Source organism: Bufo gargarizans, chromosome 3 (assembly GCF_014858855.1).
Source record: "Bufo gargarizans isolate SCDJY-AF-19 chromosome 3, ASM1485885v1, whole genome shotgun sequence".
NCBI lineage: Eukaryota > Metazoa > Chordata > Amphibia > Anura > Bufonidae > Bufo > Bufo gargarizans.
The window spans coordinates 558,125,121-558,142,780 of NC_058082.1; positions in this window are offsets into that span (position 1 = coordinate 558,125,121).

Here is a 17,660-nt window from a genome sequence, read left to right on the forward strand (position 1 = left end):
ATGCCCAGGACTGGTCGCCCCAGCAAGTTCACCCCAAGAGCAGACCGCAAGATGCTAAAAGAGGTCTCCAAAAACCCTAAAGTGTCATCTCGAGAATTACAGCAGGCTCTGGCTACTGTTGATGTAGAAGTACATGCCTCTACAATCAGAAAGAGACTGTACAAGTTTAACTTGCATGGGAGGTGTGCAAGGAGGAAACCTTTGCTTTCCAAGAGAAACATCGAGGCCAGACTGACATTTGCCAGAGATAAAGTTGACAAAGACCAGGACTTCTGGAATAATGTTCTTTGGACAGATGAGTTCAAAAATTGAATTATTTGGACACAACAGCAGAGGACATGTTTGGCGTAAACCAAACACAGCATTCCAAGAAAAGAACCTCATACCAACTGTGAAGCATGGAGGTGGAAGTGTCATGGTTTGGGGCTGCTTTGCTGCAGCAGGACCTGGTCAGCTCACCATCATAGAATCCACGATGAATTCTACTGTGTATCAGAAGGTGCTTGAAGAACATGTGAGACCATCAGTTAGAAAATTAAAGCTGAAGCGGAACTGGACCATGCAACATGACAATGACCCAAAACATACTAGTAAATCAACCAAAGATTGGCTGAAAAAGAAGAAATGGAGAGTCCTGGAATGGCCAAGTCAAAGTCCAGATTTGAATCCCATTGAGATGCTGTGGGGTGACTTGAAAAGGGCTGTACGTGCAAGAAACCCCTCAAACATCTCACAGCTGAAAAAGTTCTGCATTGAGGAGTGGGGTAAAATTTCCTCAGACCGATGTCGAAGACTGGTAGATGGCTACAAGAACCGTCTCACTGCAGTTATTTCAGCCAAAGGAGGTAACACTCGCTATTAGGGGCAAGGGTGTCCTATCTTTTTCCTCAGTTAGAATAGGCATTTTTGTAGAATGACATTTACAGAAGATCTTGAAAATACTTTTCTTCAGTTTTCTTTGTTTAGTCGGATTACTTTAATCTCTCTGTATTGTTGAAACGGAGATGAAATAACCTTTTATTAAAAATGTTACAAAAAACCACATGCTTTCAAAGGGTGTCCTAATTTTTTCACATGACTGTATGTACTATAGCAAATCAGGGGGGAAAAAAAAGAGAGAAAGCATAAAACGGCATATAAATCTGTGTGTGGTAAACTCACTCTAGTGGCAGCTGCAGACATTAAGAACTTGTTGATTAAACTTTTTATGTGACCAAAAGTAGAGGTATAAACCACAAACTTAAAAAAAAATTGACGAAAAATATCTTTAATGCAAATGATTAGAGATGAGCGAACCAGTCGAGATTTGTTTATGGTCTGGTTCAATGAATTTTATAAAAAAGTTTAGTTCGGACCTGAATCAATTCGTGCTGAACTGAAGTTGCTTCTATTGTCCTAAAAGTTTGTATATGACACCCTCTGGCCTCTTAGACTTTTTAGGAAAACTTGTTATCTCTTTTCATAAATTTTTTTATTAAATTTTTTCCCCTCCCCAAGCTCTGGAACATAATGACAGCAATATTAAATGACGTCTGATTGACACTGACATACATAGCTGTGGGTAAATGCACATTTGATGGTGTGATCATACAGCTTGTTTAAAAACATTGCACCGGCACATACAGTGAGGAACAGAAGTATTTGAACACCCTGCGATTTTGCAAGTTCTCCCACTTAGAAATCATGGAGGGGTCTGAAATTCACATTGTAGGTGCATTCCCACTCTGACAGACAGAAAAAAAATAAAAATTAAGGAAATCACATTGTATGATTTTTAAAGAATTTCTTTGTCTTGCTTGGCTGAAGATAAGTATTTGAACACCTGAGAAACAGCAAGAATTCTGGCTCTCAAAGACCAGTTACTGTGCCTTTAAAAAGTCATCCTCTACTCCACTCATTAATCTAACTTAGTAGCACCTGTCTAAGCTCTTAAAAGACACTTGTCCACCCCACAGTCAGTCAGACGCCAACTACTACCATGGGCAAGACCAAAGAGCTGTCAAAAGACACCAGAGACAAAATTGTGGACCTCCACAATGCTGGAATGGGCTATGGGGCGAATGCCAAGCAGCCTGGTGAAAATAGATCAACTGTTGGAGCAATTGTTAGAAAATGGAAGAGGCTAAAGATGACTGTCAGTCTCCCTCGGACTGGGAATCCATGCAAGATCTTGTGCGGTATCACTGATAAGAAAGGTCAGGAATCAGCCCAGAACTTCAAGGGAGGAGCTGGTCAATCGCATGAAGAGAGCTGGGACCACAGTTTCAAAGGTCACTGTCGGTAGAACACTACGCCGTCATGGTTTCAAATCATGCATTGCATGGAAGGTTCCACTGCTATTTTCACAGAATTTTTCAATACATAATTTGGGTAGGTGTATTGCAGAAAATTTCACTGAAAAATTAAACCTACTTTAAAAATTAACTTTTAATGGATACTTTATAAGATAAATCCCAAATAACAATATTTTTTACATATATATAGATTAGATGACGACTGCAGTATATTTTATACTGGTTGCAGTTTCGTATCTAGCATGGAGAGTTCACAGGGTTACTTCTGTGTTTCCAATGTGTATCACACTAGATAGAAGAATTTTTTGTTACCACTCACGGTTACCGATGGCGATTCGCAGTGGATCCCAGACCAGGTTTTCAGAGGGTGACTTGATGTTGAGTCCCAGATCCGGATATCATAGATGTTGATCGTCAGATGTAGGTACAGTTTCTCCACTATCAGTTTTGCCAATAAGTTGAGTTGGAGAAAAAAGGAATAAAAATAAGAAAAATAGGGAGGTCTGACCCTAAACTACTTGTGAGTCCCTGCCTAAAAGTGGAGAGAACCTCTGCCTAAATGCAGAGGTATCACCCCCTAATGAGGCGACCCCACTTATCGACGGCTAAGCCCTGAGTGGTAGCCCTGAGGATAAACTCCCAAAACAATATAGTAGATCCCGACGCGTTTCTCACTGTCACTGGTTTGGTGACAGGATCATCAGGGGATATTGGATGTCAAGTGGCACAATCGCCCAAAAAAAAAGTTTTTAAGCCAGATAGGAGCTGCTGGTGTTGCTGCTAGGTAGATGTAAAGATGGCAGTCCAGGAGGTTCCACTGCTCAAGTCATCACATGTCCAGGCCAGTCGGAAGTTTGCCAATGACCATCTGGATGATCCAGAAGAGGCATGGAAGAAAGTCATGTGGTCAGATTTGTCCAAAGTAGAACTTTATGGTCTATACTCTACTCATCGTTTTTGGATGAAAAAGACGGGGGAGTTGCATCCCAAGAACAGCATCCCTACTGTGAAGCATGGGGGTGGCAACATCATGCTTTGGGGTGCTTTTCTGTGAAGGGGACAGGACGACTGAACTGTATTAAGGAGAGGATGAATGGGGCCATTTATTGTAAGATTTTGAGCAACAACCTCCTTCCCTCAGAGTCAGAGCATTGAAGATGGGTCTTCCAACATGGCAAAGACCCGAAGCACACAGCCAGGATAACCAAGGAGTGGCTCCGTAAGAAGCATATCAAGGTTCTGGAGTGGCCTAGCCAGTCTCCAGACCTAAATCCAATATAACATCTTTGGAGGGAGCTGAAACTCTGTGCTGCTCAGCGACAGCCCCGAAACCTGACAGATCTAGAGGAGATCTGTGTGGAGGAGTGCGCCAAAATCCCTGTTGCAGTGTGTGCAAACCTGGTCAAGAACTGCAGGAAACTTTTGACCTCTGTAATTGCAAACAAAGGCTTCTGTACCAAATATTAACACTGATTTTCTCAGGTGTTAAAATACTTACAGGGAGTGCAGAATTATTAGGCAAGTTGTATTTTTGAGGATTAATTTTATTATTGAACAACAACCATGTTCTCAATGAACTCAAAAAACTCATTAATATCAAAGCTGAATATTTTTGGAAGTAGTTTTTAGTTTGTTTTTAGTTTTAGCTATTTTAGGGGGATATCTGTGTGTGCAGGTGACTATTACTGTGCATAATTATGAGGCAACTTAACAAAAAACAAATATATACCCATTTCAATTATTTATTTTTACCAGTGAAACCAATATAACATCTCAACATTCACAAATATACATTTCTGACATTCAAAAACAAAACAAATCAGTGACCAATATAGCCACCTTTCTTTGCAAGGACACTCAAAAGCCTGCCATCCATGGATTCTGTCAGTGTTTTGATCTGTTCACCATCAACATTGCATGCAGCAGCAACCACAGCCTCCCAGACACTGTTCAGAGAGGTGTACTGTTTTCCCTCCTTGTAAATCTCACATTTGATGATGGACCACAGGTTCTCAATGGGGTTCAGATCAGGTGAACAAGGAGGCCATGTCATTAGATTTTCTTCTTTTATACCCTTTCTTGCCAGCCACGCTGTGGAGTACTTGGACGCGTGTGATGGAGCATTGTCCTGTATGAAAATCATGTTTTTCTTGAAGGATGCAGACTTCTTCCTGTACCACTGCTTGAAGAAGGTGTCTTCCAGAAACTGGCAGTAGGACTGGGAGTTGAGCTTGACTCCATCCTCAACCCGAAAAGGCCCCACAAGCTCATCTTTGATGATACCAGCCCAAACCAGTACTCCACCTCCACCTTGCTGGCGTCTGAGTCGGACTGGAGCTCTCTGCCCTTTACCAATCCAGCCACGGGCCCATCCATCTGGCCCATCAAGACTCACTCTCATTTCATCAGTCCATAAAACCTTAGAAAAATCAGTCTTGAGATATTTCTTGGCCCAGTCTTGACGCTTCAGCTTGTGTGTCTTGTTCAGTGGTGGTCGTCTTTCAGCCTTTCTTACCTTGGCCATGTCTCTGAGTATTGCACACCTTGTGCTTTTGGGCACTCCAGTGATGTTGCAGCTCTGAAATATGGCCAAACTGGTGGCAAGAGGCATCTTGGCAGCTGCACGCTTGACTTTTCTCAGTTCATGGGCAGTTATTTTGCGCCTTGGTTTTTCCACACGCTTCTTGCGACCCTGTTGACTATTTTGAATGAAACGCTTGATTGTTCGATGATCACGCTTCAGAAGCTTTGCAATTTTAAGAGTGCTGCATCCCTCTGCAAGATATCTCACTATTTTTGACTTTTCTGAGCCTGTCAAGTCCTTCTTTTGACCCATTTTGCCAAAGGAAAGGAAGTTGCCTAATAATTATGCACACCTGATATAGGGTGTTGATGTCATTAGACCACACCCCTTCTCATTACAGAGATGCACATCACCTAATATGCTTAATTGGTAGTAGGCTTTCGAGCCTATACAGCTTGGAGTAAGACAACATGCATAAAGAGGATGATGTGGTCAAAATACTCATTTGCCTAATAATTCTGCACTCCCTGTATGTTCTCTCAGAGTGGGAATGCACCTATAATGTGAATGTCAGACCACTACATGATTCCTAAGTGGGAGAACCTGCAAAATCACAGGGTGTTCAAATACTTTGTACTTCTGTTCCTCACTGTATACTGATTTTTCATATTCCAAAGCTTCCAAAAATTGTCTATTATTGGGGACAGATGTTTAAACACACGGTGTTATCGGATAAAAACAAAGTGGCTTTGGGGGACCAAGCGTCCAAAAATGCTGCCTTGACAAGGTCAGAATGCTGCCCATACGACACGCAAACGGAAGAGTCCGTGAGGATGGATGACACTTCAAAAGGGGAGGTTTACGTGTGTTTTGAAGGCCCCTTAGGAGCACAGTTGGAGCAAGAAGTGAGGGATCGGATTGGATAAGGGGAGTATGTTAATATTTTTTCGCTTCTCCCATTCTAACGTGTTAATTTAGATAGGGCTAGAAAGGAGGATAGTAAAAAAGCGGAAGAAGAAAAGCGCCGGTATTGTTTAATCCCATGCACTTTTGCTAATTCGATGCAAGCGTTTACTATTTTTGCCAGTGTCACAGGTGAGAAGGCTCCCGAATGTTGTTTGGCGCTTTTTTGCTACCTTGACATGATTAAAGAGGCATATCGGGTTTATGGCCAGCAAGCGTGGCTCCGCTATGATGAACAATTTCGCCAGCGAAAGGCCGTGCTTCTCAACATTCGTTGGGACCACAAGGACATTGCGTTGTGGCTAAAAGTTACAGATCTGGTTAGAATGGTCCAGCCCTTTTGGGGGGAGGCAGGGTGATCCGGCCAGTCCTCATTTACCACAGCTTCGGCCAGGGGACTATGTTCTTTGTTCAATGAAGGAGGGTGTAAGTTCCGGGCGTAGTGCAAGTTTAAGCACAAATGCACTTCCTGTGGGGGAAGAGGGAATAGGCAGAAAGGGGGGGACGCTGCTTCAAAAGGGGGTGATGCCGGTGCGACTGGAAGAGATGGCGCCATTTCTAAGTAGGTACCTGGATGGGGAAGCAGCGCAGTTGTTTTGGGAAGGGTTTAGTTTCGGTTTTCGTATCCCATTTGTTCCGGGGGAAGCGTTTTTGTTTAAAAAGAATTTGCGGTCTGCCTATGAGCCAAAGAGGTGGTGACAGAAAAGCTGGATAAGGAGGTGAGGCTGGGTAGGATGGCGGAACCGTTCGTGGAACCTCCGGTGGGGTGTTTGCACTTGTCACCTTTGGGAGTTGTTCCTAAGAAGGAGCCAAATAAATTTCGGCTCATTCATCACCTGTCTTATCCAAAAGGTTTGTTGGTCAATGATGGGATAGATCCCGAAATGTGTTCGGTCGTGTATACGTCATTCAAAGTGGCAGTTAGCTGGGTTAAAAAATTTGGAAAAGGGTCTTACACTTATTGGGGTGTTACTGGGAAGGGATTTTTTTTTGTGAACCGGTGTCTCCCGATGGGGTGCTCATTGTCCCGTGCTTATTTTTAAACTTTCAGTTCTTTTTTGGATTGGGAAGTGGCGGATGCGGCAGGCTGGACTTCTATCATCCACTATCTGGATGATTTTCTTTGCATAGGTCCTCCAGGTTTGACGGTTTGTTCATTATTGTTGCATACGTTAGAAACTTTGTTTAGGCGGTTTAGAGTTCCGCTGGCACCTGAGAAGACCGTAGGCCCTGGGATGGAGCTCAGTTTTTTGGGTATTTTTATTGATACCGTAAGGATGGAATGTCGGCTGCCGTCAGAGAAGTTGGACGACTTAAAAAATACGGTGCAGCGAGTACGGCGGTTGAATAAAATTAAATTACAGGACTTGCAGTCGCTTTTGGGTAAATTAAACTTTGCGTGTCGAATAATACCAATGGGCAGAGTTTTTTCGAGGCGTCTATCAATGGCAACTTCCAAAGCGTCAGCGCCTCAGCATTATATAAGGTTGGGAAGGGAACTGCGCGACAACCTGAGAGTCTGGGGTTTCTTTTTGGAATGCTATAATGGGCGGTCGTTATTTTTGGGCGAAGCAGCGAATTCTTTTGATTTTGAAATATTCTCAGATGTGTCAGGAGTAGAGTTGAGCGAACACCTGGATGTTCGGGTTCGAGAAGTTCGGCCGAACATCCCGGAAATGTTCGGGTTCGGGATCCGAACCCGATCCGAACTTCGTCCCGAACCCGAAACCCATTGAAGTCAATGGGGACCCGAACTTTTCGGCACTAAAACGGCTGTAAAACAGCCCAGGAAAGGGCTAGAGGGCTGCAAAAGGCAGCAACATGTAGGTAAATCCCCTGCAAACAAATGTGGATAGGGAAATTAATTAAAATAAAAATTAAATAAATAAAAATTAACCAAAATCAATTGGAGAGAGGTTCCATAGCAGAGAATCTGGCTTCCCGTCACCCACCACTGGAACAGTCCATTCTCAGATATTTAGGCCCCGGCACCCAGGCAGAGGAGAGAGGTCCCGTAACAGACAATCTGGCTTCATGTCAGCAGAGAATCAGTCTTCATGTCATAGCAGAGAATCAGGCTTCACGTCACCCACCACTGTAAGAGTCCATTTTCATAAATTTAGGCCCAGCACCCAGGCAGAGGAGAGAGGTCCCGTAACAGAGGATCTGGCTTCATGTCAGCAGAGAATCAGTCTGCATGTCATAGCAGAGAATCAGGCTTCAAGTCAGCCACCACTGCAACAGTCCATTGTCATAAATTTAGGCCCAGCACCCAGGCAGAGGAGAGAGGTCCCGTAACAAACGATCTGGCTTCATGTCAGCAGAGAATCAGTCTGCATGTCATAGCAGAGAATGAGGCTTCACGTCACCCACCACTGCAACAGTCCATTGGCATATATTTAGGCCTAGCACACAGGCAGAGCAGAGAGGTCCCGTAACAGACAATCTGGCTTCATGACAGCAGAGAATCAGTCTGCATGTCATAGCAGAGAATGAGGCTTCACGTCACCCACCACTGCAACAGTCCATTGGCATATATTTAGGCCTAGCACACAGGCAGAGCAGAGAGGTCCCGTAACAGACAATCTGGCTTCATGACAGCAGAGAATCAGTCTGCATGTCATAGCAGAGAATGAGGCTTCACGTCACCCACCACTGCAACAGTCCATTGGCATATATTTAGGCCTAGCACACAGGCAGAGCAGAGAGGTCCCGTAACAGACAATCTGGCTTCATGTCAGCAGAGAATCAGTCTGCATGTCATAGCAGAGAATGAGGCTTCACGTCACCCACCACTGCAACAGTCCATTGGCATATATTTAGGCCTAGCACACAGGCAGAGCAGAGAGGTCCCGTAACAGACAATCTGGCTTCATGACAGCAGAGAATCAGTCTGCATGTCATAGCAGAGAATGAGGCTTCACGTCACCCACCACTGCAACAGTCCATTGGCATATATTTAGGCCTAGCACACAGGCAGAGCAGAGAGGTCCCGTAACAGACAATCTGGCTTCATGTCAGCAGAGAATCAGTCTGCATGTCATAGCAGAGAATGAGGCTTCACGTCACCCACCACTGCAACAGTCCATTGGCATATATTTAGGCCTAGCACACAGGCAGAGCAGAGAGGTCCCGTAACAGACAATCTGGCTTCATGACAGCAGAGAATCAGTCTGCATGTCATAGCAGAGAATGAGGCTTCACGTCACCCACCACTGCAACAGTCCATTGGCATATATTTAGGCCTAGCACACAGGCAGAGCAGAGAGGTCCCGTAACAGACAATCTGGCTTCATGTCAGCAGAGAATCAGTCTGCATGTCATAGCAGAGAATGAGGCTTCACGTCACCCACCACTGCAACAGTCCATTGGCATATATTTAGGCCTAGCACACAGGCAGAGCAGAGAGGTCCCGTAACAGACAATCTGGCTTCATGACAGCAGAGAATCAGTCTGCATGTCATAGCAGAGAATGAGGCTTCACGTCACCCACCACTGCAACAGTCCATTGGCATATATTTAGGCCTAGCACACAGGCAGAGCAGAGAGGTCCCGTAACAGACAATCTGGCTTCATGTCAGCAGAGAATCAGTCTGCATGTCATAGCAGAGAATGAGGCTTCACGTCACCCACCACTGCAACAGTCCATTGGCATATATTTAGGCCTAGCACACAGGCAGAGCAGAGAGGTCCCGTAACAGACGATCTGGCTTCATGTCAGCAGAGAATCAGTCTGCATGTCATAGCAGAGAATGAGGCTTCACGTCAGCCACCACTGCAACAGTCCATTGGCATATATTTAGGCCTAGCACACAGGCAGAGCAGAGAGGTCCCGTAACAGACAATCTGGCTTCATGTCAGCAGAGAATTAGTCTGCATGTCATAGCAGAGAATCAGGCTTCATGTCAGCCACCACTGCAACAGTCCATTGGCATATATTTAGGCCTAGCACACAGGCAGAGGAGAGGTTCATTCAACTTTGGGTAGCCTCGCAATATAATGGTAAAATGAAAATAAAAATAGGATTGAATGAGGAAGTGCCCTGGAGTCCAATAATATATGGTTATGGGGAGGTAGTTAATGTCTAATCTGGACAAGGGACGGACAGGTCCTGTGGGATCCATGCCTGGTTCATTTTTATGAACGTCAGCTTGTCCACATTGGCTGTAGACAGGCGGCTGCGTTTGTCTGTAATGACGCCCCCTGCCGTGCTGAATACACGTTCAGACAAAACGCTGGCTGCCGGGCAGGCCAGCACCTCCAAGGCATAAAAGGCTAGCTCTGGCCACGTGGACAATTTAGAGACCCAGAAGTTGAATGGGGCCGAACCATCAGTCAGTACGTGGAGGGGTGTGCACACGTACTGTTCCACCATGTTAGTGAAATGTTGCCTCCTGCTAACACGTTGCGTATCAGGTGGTGGTGCAGTTAGCTGTGGCGTGTTGACAAAAGTTTTCCACATCTCTGCCATGCTAACCCTGCCCTCAGAGGAGCTGGCCGTGACACAGCTGCCTTGGCGACCTCTTGCTCCTCCTCTGCCTTGGCCTTGGGCTTCCACTTGTTCCCCTGTGACATTTGGGAATGCTCTCAGCAGCGCGTCTACCAACGTGCGCTTGTACTCGCGCATCTTCCTATCACGCTCCAGTGCAGGAAGTAAGGTGGGCACATTGTCTTTGTAGCGTGGATCCAGCAGGGTGGCAACCCAGTAGTCCGCACAGGTTAAAATGTGGGCAACTCTGCTGTCGTTGCGCAGGCACTGCAGCATGTAGTCGCTCATGTGTGCCAGGCTGCCCAGGGGTAAGGACAAGCTGTCCTCTGTGGGAGGCGTATCGTCATCGTCCTGCCTTTCCCCCCAGCCACGCACCAGTGATGGACCCGAGCTGCGTTGGGTGCCACCCCGCTGTGACCATGCTTCATCCTCATCCTCCTCCACCTCCTCCTCATCCTCGTCCTCCTCGTCCTCCAGTAGTGGGCCCTGGCTGGCCACATTTGTACCTGGCCTCTGCTGTTGCCAAAAACCTCCCTCTGAGTCACTTCGAAGAGACTGGCCTGAAAGTGCTAAAAATGACCCCTCTTCCTCCTCCTCCTCCTCCTCCTCCTGGGCCACCTCCTCTTCCATCATCGCCCTAAGTGTTTTCTCAAGGAGACATAGAAGTGGTATTGTAACGCTGATAACGGTGTCATCGCCACTGGCCATGTTGGTGGAGTACTCGAAACAGCGCAACAGGGCACACAGGTCTCGCATGGAGGCCCAGTCATTGGTGGTGAAGTGGTGCTGTTCTGTAGTGCGACTGACCCGTGCGTGCTGCAGCTGAAACTCCACTATGGCCTGCTGCTGCTCGCACAGTCTGTCCAGCATGTGCAAGGTGGAGTTCCACCTGGTGGGCACGTCGCATATGAGGCGGTGAGCGGGAAGGCCGAAGTTACGCTGTAGCGCAGACAGGCGAGCAGCAGCAGGATGTGAACGCCGGAAGCGCGAACAGACGGCCCGCACTTTATGCAGCAGCTCTGACATGTCGGGGTAGTTGTGAATGAACTTCTGCACCACCAAATTCAGCACATGCGCCAAGCAAGGGATGTGCGTCAAATTGGCTAGTCCCAGAGCTGCAACGAGATTTCGCCCATTATCACACACCACCAGGCCGGGCTTGAGGCTCACCGGCAGCAACCACTCGTCGGTCTGTTGTTCAATACCCCGCCACAACTCCTGTGCGGTGTGGGGCCTGTCCCCCAAACATATGAGTTTCAGAATGGCCTGCTGACGTTTACCCCGGGCTGTGCTGAAGTTGGTGGTGAAGGTGTGTGGCTGACTGGATGAGCAGGTGGAAGAAGAGGAGGAGGAAGCCGAGAAGGAGGAGGTGGCAACAGGAGGCAAAGAATGTTGCCCTGCGATCCTTGGCGGCGGAAGGACGTGCGCCAAACAGCTCTCCGCCTGGGGCCCAGCTGCCACTACATTTACCCAGTGTGCAGTTAGGGAGATATAGCGTCCCTGGCCGTGCTTACTGGTCCACGTATCTGTGGTTAGGTGGACCTTGCCACAGATGGCGTTGCGCAGTGCACACTTGATTTTATCGGATACTTGGTTGTGCAGGGAAGGCACGGCTCTCTTGGAGAAGTAGTGCCGGCTGGGAACAACATACTGTGGGACAGCAAGCGACATGAGCTGTTTGAAGCTGTCTGTGTCCACCAGCCTAAATGACAGCATTTCATAGGCCAGTAGTTTAGAAATGCTGGCATTCAGGGCCAGGGATCGAGGGTGGCTAGGTGGGAATTTACGCTTTCTATCAAATGTTTGTGAGATGGAGAGCTGAACGCTGGCGTGTGACATGGTTGAGACGCTTGGTGACGGAGGTGGTGGTGGTGGTGTTGGTGGTACATCCCCTGTTTGCTGGGCGGCAGGTGCCAACGTTCCTCCAGAGGCGGAGGAAGAGGCCGAGGCGGCAGCAGCAGAATAGGCCGAGGCGGCAGCAGCAGAAGAGGTAGCAGGGGGAGCCTGAGTGACTTCCTTGGTTTTAAGGTGTTTACTCCACTGCAGTTCATGCTTTGCATGCAGGTGCCTGGTCATGCAGGTTGTGCTCAGGTTCAGAACGTTAATGCCTCGCTTCAGGCTCTGATGGCACAGCGTGCAAACCACTCGGGTCTTGTCGTCAGCACATTGTTTGAAGAAGTGCCATGCCAGGGAACTCCTTGAAGCTGCCTTTGGGGTGCTCGGTCCCAGATGGCGGCGGTCAGTAGCAGGCGGAGTCTCTTGGCGGCGGGTGTTCTGCTTTTGCCCACTGCTCCCTCTTTTGCTACGCTGTTGGCTCGGTCTCACCACTGCCTCTTCCTCCGAACTGTGAAAGTCAGTGGCACGACCTTCATTCCATGTGGGGTCTAGGACCTCATCGTCCCCTGCATCGTCTTCCACCCAGTCTTGATCCCTGACCTCCTGTTCAGTCTGCACACTGCAGAAAGACGCAGCAGTTGGCACCTGTGTTTCGTCATCATCAGAGACATGCTGAGGTGGTATTCCCATGTCCTCATCATCAGGAAACATAAGTGGTTGTGCGTCAGTGCATTCTATGTCTTTCACCGCTGGGGAAGGGCTAGGTGGATGCCCTTGGGAAACCCTGCCAGCGGAGTCTTCAAACAGCATAAGAGACTGCTGCATAACTTGAGGCTGAGACAGTTTCCCTGGTATGCATGGGGGTGATGTGACAGACTGATGGGGTTGGTTTTCAGGCGCCATCTGTGCGCTTTCTGCAGAAGACTGGGTGGGAGATAATGTGAACGTGCTGGATCCACTGTCGGCCACCCAATTGACTAATGCCTGTACCTGCTCAGGCCTTACCATCCTTAGAACGGCATTGGGCCCCACCATATATCGCTGTAAATTCTGGCGGCTACTGGGACCTGAGGTAGTTGGTACACTAGGACGTGTGGATGTGGCAGAACGGCCACGTCCTCTCCCAGCACCAGAGGGTCCACTAACACCACCACGACCATGTCCACGTCCGCGTCCCTTACTAGATGTTTTTCTCATTGTTATGGTTCACCACAACAACAAATATATTATTTGGCCCAATGTATTGTATTCAAATTCAGCGGGATATAAATTTGAGGCCTAGTATTTAGGCGCTGGGTGACCGGTATGGATTTAGTGACAGAATTAGACTTGGAAATGCACAGAAGCGTGTGTGTGTGAAGTTATTCTGAATGACCCAATGTGCACCTTGAATATTATATACCCTTTTAGGGATAGATTTCAAATAGCTCTGATATAGCAGAAACCACTAAATTATGAAATTGTTAAATTGGGAATTGTATTTAAACCCAGAACAAAAAATGTGCTTTGACGGACACTAAATAACTTTCCCAGCCACAACAGGACAGCGTTAACGAGAGATTTAGCAGGATATAAATTTGAGGCCTAGTATTTAGGCGCTGGGTGACAGGTATGGGTTTAGTGACAGAATTAGACTTAGAAATACACAGTAGCGGGTGTGTGTGAAGTTATTCTGAATGACCCAATGTGCACCTTGAATATTATATACCCTTTTAGGGATAGATTTCAAATAGCTCTGATATAGCAGAAACCACTAAATTATGAAATTGCTAAATTGGGAATTGTATTTCAACCCAGAACAAAAAATGTGCTTTGACGGACACTAAATAACTTTCCCAGCCACAACAGGACAGCGTTAACGAGAGATTTAGCAGGATATAAATTTGAGGCCTAGTATTTAGGCGCTGGGTGACAGGTATGGGTTTAGTGACAGAATTAGACTTGGAAATACACAGTAGCGGGTGTGTGTGAAGTTATTCTGAATGACCCAATGTGCACCTTGAATATTATATACCCTTTTAGGGATAGATTTCAAATAGCTCTGATATAGCAGAAACCACTAAATTATGAAATTGTTAAATTGGGAATTGTATTTAAACCCAGAACAAAAAATGTGCTTTGACGGACACTAAATAACTTTCCCAGCCACAACAGGACAGCGTTAACGAGAGATTTAGCAGGATATAAATTTGAGGCCTAGTATTTAGGCGCTGGGTGACAGGTATGGGTTTAGTGACAGAATTAGACTTGGAAATACACAGTAGCGGGTGTGTGTGAAGTTATTCTGAATGACCCAATGTGCACCTTGAATATTATATACCCTTTTAGGGATAGATTTCAAATAGCTCTGATATAGCAGAAACCACTAAATTATGAAATTGCTAAATTGGGAATTGTATTTCAACCCAGAACAAAAAATGTGCTTTGACGGACACTAAATAACTTTCCCAGCCACAACAGGACAGCGTTAACGAGAGATTTAGCAGGATATAAATTTGAGGCCTAGTATTTAGGCGCTGGGTGACAGGTATGGGTTTAGTGACAGAATTAGACTTGGAAATACACAGTAGCGGGTGTGTGTGAAGTTATTCTGAATGACCCAATGTGCACCTTGAATATTATATACCCTTTTAGGGATAGATTTCAAATAGCTCTGATATAGCAGAAACCACTAAATTATGAAATTGCTAAATTGGGAATTGTATTTCAACCCAGAACAAAAAATGTGCTTTGACGGACACTAAATAACTTTCCCAGCCACAACAGGACAGCGTTAACGAGAGATTTAGCAGGATATAAATTTGAGGCCTAGTATTTAGGCGCTGGGTGACAGGTATGGGTTTAGTGACAGAATTAGACTTGGAAATACACAGTAGCGGGTGTGTGTGAAGTTATTCTGAATGACCAAATGTGCACCTTGAATATTATATACCCTTTTAGGGATAGATTTCAAATAGCTCTGATATAGCAGAAACCACTAAATTATGAAATTGCTAAATTGGGAATTGTATTTCAACCCAGAACAAAAAATGTGCTTTGACGGACACTAAATAACTTTCCCAGCCACAACAGGACAGCGGTAACGAGAGATTTAGCAGGATATAAATTTGAGGCCTAGTATTTAGGCGCTGGGTGACAGGTATGGGTTTAGTGACAGAATTAGACTTGGAAATACACAGTAGCGGGTGTGTGTGAAGTTATTCTGAATGACCCAATGTGCACCTTGAATATTATATACCCTTTTAGGGATAGATTTCAAATAGCTCTGATATAGCAGGAACCACTAAATTATGAAATTGCTAAATTGGGAATTGTACTTCAACCCAGAACAAAAAATGTGCTTTGACGGACACTAAATAACTTTCCCAGCCACAACAGGACAGCGGTAACGAGAGATTTAGCGGGATATAAATTTGAGGCCTAGTATTTAGGCGCTGGGTGACCGGTATGGATTTAGTGACAGAATTAGACTGGGATTTGGCCAAAAAATAACCACACTATTGCTGGTTAAATGCACTTGGTGACGGGCGCAGCTTGCCCCTGATTTAGTATATGGCCAAAAAATGAACAGACTATTGCTGGTTAAATGCACTTGGTGTCACAGCTTGACGCACCACACTACTGAGGGTTAAATGCACTTGGTGACGGGCGCAGCTTGCCCCTGATGTAGTATATGGCCAAAAAATGAACAGACTATTGCTGGTTAAATGCACTTGGTGTGACAGCTTCACCCTGATGTAGGCTTTAGCCAAAAAACAACCACACCATTGAGGGTTAAATGCACTTGGTGACAGGCGCAGCTTGCCCCTGATTTAGTATATGGCCAAAAAAATGAACAGACTATTGCTGGTTAAATGCACTTGGTGTGACAGCTTCACCCTGATGTAGGCTTTAGCCAAAAAACAACCACACCATTGAGGGTTAAATGCACTTGGTCGCAGCTTGGATGCACTTGGTCGCAGCACCGCACAAGACACAAAATGGCCGCCGATCACCCCAGAAAAAAGTGACTGACAAACGGTCTGGGCAGCCTAAAAACAGTGAGTGAGCATTTGAATTTCAGCAGCTCAATGATGCACAGCTGCAGATCGATCGATTAATCAAGTGAAGTCCTTTGGAGGAGTTAATCTGCCTAATCTCGCCCTACTGTCGCATCCGCAACCTCTCCCTACGCTAATCAGAGCAGAGTGACGGGCGGCGCTATGTGACTCCAGCTTAAATAGAGGCTGGGTCACATGGTGCTCTGGCCAATCACAGCCATGCCAATAGTAGGCATGGCTGTGACGGCCTCTTGGGGCAAGTAGTATGACGCTTGTTGATTGGCTGCTTTGCAGCCTTTCAAAAAGCGCCAAGAAAGCGTCACAAAAGCGCCAAGAAAGCGACGAACACCGAACCCGAACCCGGACTTTTACGAAAATGTCCGGGTTCGGGTCCGTGTCACGGACACCCCAAAATTCGGTACGAACCCGAACTATACAGTTCGAGTTCGCTCATCCCTAGTCAGGAGGAACAGGGTCTGGGGTTTATTGTGGTGGGCAATGTTGTGCGGAAAAATGGCCGGATGATTGGGTTTCGTGAGGATGGGTGCATAATTTAGCGCTACTAGAACTTTTTCTGATCTTGGTGGCGGATTTCCTGTGGGGCGAGATTTTTCGTAACCATAAAGTGTGTTTCCATTGCAATAATCTGGGATTGGTTCAAGCGATCAATGCATTGTCGACAAGGTTGCCACAGATGGTACAGTTATTGCAGAGTTTGGTCCTGGAATGTTTGGCTTTGAATGCCTGGGTGGCTGCAGGGGCAAAAAAAAGGTATAGCTGATGTGCTTTCTCATTTCCAGTGGGAGCGATTTTGGAGGCTGGCACTGGAGGCGGAGGAGGTCCCCCTCTCCTTCCCAACCTTTCTGTGGGACCTGCTGGAGGAACGGTAGAGAGGTTGATACGGTCTTCGTTGGCCCCGAATACATGGGACGCATATTGCAGGGCTTGGGGTTGCTGGATAAATTGGTGTAACACATTGGGGGTTGATGGGAGCAGTGCGGCTAGTGATTTGGTGGCCCCCATGGTACTGTCTTTAGGGCACGGCAAAGACCGAGGTTGGTCAGTAGCGAAAGTGAACAGGGTGGTCGCAGGCTTTGCTTTCGGTTTTCGGTTACGAGGTTTGCCGGATGTCACTAAATTCTTTTTAGTGGCCCAGGCATTGAAGGGCTGGAGACAACAAAGGCAAAAGTGAGGATGAAAGGTTCCCGGTTTAATTCGCTTTGTTGGTGGACTTGGGCATAGAGGTAGAAAAGGTGTGCAGGTCTGCCTTTGTGTTGTTTAGTTTGGCGTTTTCGTTGGCCTTCTTTGTGTCCAGAGACTGAGGGGTTTGTTACAGAAAGATGTTGACCTTTATCAGCACAGAGTGGAGTTTCGGATTAGGTGTTTAAAGACGGATACGAGTGGGAAGGGGTATAGGGTGGTCCTATGCGCAGTCCTGGGGTGCACAATGTGCCCGGTGCAGTGTTTGGGGGATCACCAGGAAGTTAGTTAGAAACGCTTCGCTGGGGCCGCTT